Below are 3,432 nucleotides of genomic sequence, written 5' to 3'. Positions count from 1 at the left end.
GGGTGTTGCCCACACTGCAATCTCTTCTACTCCATTCTCCTCTTGGGATTTTGAACATTCATGCACATGTGCCTGATGTGATTTTCAAGCCACCAGGTCTGGGACTTGAAATGCTGTCAGCCACATAGGAGTCCAGCACTTTAACCACCGTGCCACCTGCTAGCCCCAAGGAAACTATTTTTTAAAGTTTATTTATTTATTTTGGAGACATATTTTTACTATATGGTATGTGCGCTCACCAGAGAGACAGAGGGATGCAGAAAGTGAGAAATCATCCCCAGGAAGGATGGCCACACCACAATCCCTTATCCTCCATTGTCCTCTTAGGATTTTGGGCATGCACACATATGCACCCAGCATGAGTTTAAAGCCACTGGATCTGGGATTCGAACCCTGTTGGACCATGTGGGAATCCAGCACTTTAACCACCATGGCACTGCTGGCTCCCCCAAAAGAAACTCTTCAGTATTTCCTTCTGTTGATTGCTGAAGCTAAAAATCTTCCATCAGAAAGTTCTGTTTGCTCTCCCTTTAAAATATATTCGAAATTGGCCTTGTTTTTTACTACTGTTCCCTTCCATTCTAAACCATCATCTCTCACCTGGATTAGTACTAAGCTCTTCTAACTTACATTTCTCCTTCACCCTTGTTCTCTTTTAGTCTGTTCTCAATAGAGCAGCAGAACCCTATAAACACCTAAGTCATATTAGGTCATTTTTCCTGGGGGCAGAATTGACGGTGGAAATAATAAACAGCATAGACAACTCTCTTTAGCTGTAATGGAAGGAGAAAAATGGGTGGCAACTGAAGAAAAAAATGTAGTTGACAAAGTCTCAGAAAGATGGGTATATGTATCTATAGGTTGATGTTAAAGATTCCATCAAAAGGGAAATTTGAAGATGAGGAAAGAGGAAGGAATTGCTGGATGAAAGTGCTTGAGTTGGTGATAGAGAGTGAAAGCAAGCTGCTGGGTCTGGGACTTGAACCGTGGTCAGCTATGTGGGAGTCCAGTGCCTTAACTACCACGCCACCTGTCAACTCTGGCAATATTCTTTGAATGACTTTTGTTTTCTCTGTGAAACACAAAGCAAGATCATCAGGGGGCCAACAGATGGTGTAGTGGATATGTCACTACACTCCCACATGGTTGACCACAGTTTTGAGTCCTGAGTCCGGTGGCTTGAAACTCATGCTGGACGTGTGTGCATGCATGCCCAAGGACTTAAGAGGAGAATGGAGGAGAGGGGATTGCGATGTGGCTCTCCCCCCTGGGGGGTAATTTTTTACTTTCCATCTCACTGACTCTGTCTGTCTCTCCCCAGTGATCACACGTTCCCTAAGGTAAAAGCCTCTTTAAAAAAAATCATCAACTTAGAATGAGGATGGGGAAGAGGCAATAAAGTTTTCAGAAGAGAGGGCAAAGTATGGAATAGTCTTTTAGGAGCTTGAGGGAATGTATAGGATAGTAAAATGTATCCTTTAGGAAACCTTTTGGCCCCAGGTTAGTGATCATAAAATTAAAATCACACTAATTAGGATAGTTGGTATGATTTTCTCCAGCAAAGTTCAGCTCTGCATGGTACAGACACAGAGTAAGCTGAGCGATGGCTGCAGTTTAACCAAATGTACAGTTATGTAAGAAAGAGATGGAGAAGTTGAGGGCATATGCAAGGAGTGATTATAACAAATGATTGTGCTAGGAAGTGAGGCTATGCAGGGATGAGGAATGTGAAACTGGTTAAGATGAATAAATTGTAGGTTCTAATAAGTTCAAAGAATTATTCTGAAGTTGAAATACAGTAAGTGGAAATCAGTGCAATAACTAAGATTATAGAGGGTTTGGCGCTTACTGGTAATGACAAAGTCTGGGTCATGACTATGGAAGTGAGTGACTGTAAAAGTGTGGAGGGCAAGATTATTGGGTCATATTATTATATGGGGATCAGAGAGCTGAGAAGCCAAGTGGTTGGAAATATTATTTTTATGAATATCGAAACGACCAAAGATTATGCTAACAATAGCATTGGAGAAAATGAGTGAGCCAGGTGAAGAAGGCAAGGAATGACAGAAATTTGACACCTACGAGAAATTCATAGATAACTAAAACAAGGAGAGATCATGATTGATATAGCCTGATTTCATAAGATTTACAATTGTATTTTAGGGAGGAGAGAAGAGAAAATAGTCTGGAAATAAATGGAAAGAGCAGAGAGGTCACATGCCTTACTTCCATTTGCTGAGGTAGAAGAGATGTAGGAAATAAGACAGTCACTCGTCCATTCTCCTCTCAAGATTTTGGGCATGCACGCATATGCAGCAGGTGTGATTTTTTAAGCCACCAGGTCTGGGGCTTAACTACAGAGTTGGTGGTGTGCAATCTAGTCACATTAACCCTCACGCCACCAGCTGGCTGAAACCAGTCATTAATATTTATTAGAGGTCACATATTTTAAGACTAAGACTTAATCTTCTTATTGACATTTTAATTATTTTTGTTGACTGTATAAGCTAACTTTAAAAAGCAAAGAAAAGGGACCAGCATGTGTCTTAATGGTTACGTTGCTGGACTCCCACATGGCCAACCACGATTTGAGTCCTGAACTCAGTAACTTGAAACTCATGCTGGGCGTGTGTGCCCAAAATCCCAAGAGGAGAATGGAGGAGAAGGGATTGCAGTGTGGCCATCCCTCTAGGGGGGGATTTCTAGCTTTCTGCCTTTCTGTCTCTCTCTGTCTCTCCAGTGAGCGCATACACCGTAAAAAAAAATAAATCTCTCAAAAAAAGCAGGTGGCATGGTGGTTAAGGTGCTGAACTCCCTCATGGCTTACCACAGTTCAAGTCCCAGACCTGATGGCTTGCATTCTTACTCTCCCTACCCCCTCTTTGTCTCTTGCTGTTCAAATTAAAAAATAAAAATAAGTAAAACTAAATAAATATTTTTTAAAAGTAGGGAAAAATATGTATACCATATATGTATATATTTATTATCTATATTTACATAAGTTAAGAAAAACATCCTAGGAAATGTGTGTACTATATGAACCAAAATTTTAGCAGGAAAAGAAATTCACATATTCTTTTATATAAATAAGTAAAAAAAAAAGAGAGAGAGAGATACTGAGGGTTTAAAAATACTTAAAGAATTCTGCTTCTTTAGAGACATTTCTATAATTGTGGCAAATTGTATCAAAAGCAAAAAAAAGTATATCTTTTTTGCCATGAGAAGGTCACATCTTTTAATTTAATTAAGTACAAACATATATTTCATATAATTTATGTGACCACCAAGTGGTTACATTATATAAACCTGGAATTCCACCAAATCACAGCATAGCAGCAAGTTTTTAAGAACTTTACTCAACCCCTGTAGGCAGAAGCAATATTATGAGTAGATCAACCATTTCTTTACATAAAATTTTAAGACTGCTAGATA

General features: G+C 39.4%; 1 protein-coding gene across 1 annotated transcript in view; it reads left to right on the top strand.

Moving 5' to 3' along the window:
- The window catches only part of LOC102491431 (zinc finger protein 793), a 73,472-nt gene that overhangs the window by 3,304 nt on the left and 66,736 nt on the right, over positions 1-3,432 (top strand). The window lies entirely within an intron of this gene.

Source organism: Tupaia chinensis, unplaced genomic scaffold, assembly GCF_000334495.1.
Source record: "Tupaia chinensis unplaced genomic scaffold, TupChi_1.0 Scaffold143654_1, whole genome shotgun sequence".
In the NCBI taxonomy this organism is placed as follows: domain Eukaryota; kingdom Metazoa; phylum Chordata; class Mammalia; order Scandentia; family Tupaiidae; genus Tupaia; species Tupaia belangeri.
The sequence above is the reverse complement of the archived record's forward strand: the minus strand, read 5'-3'. Positions and strand labels throughout refer to the sequence as shown.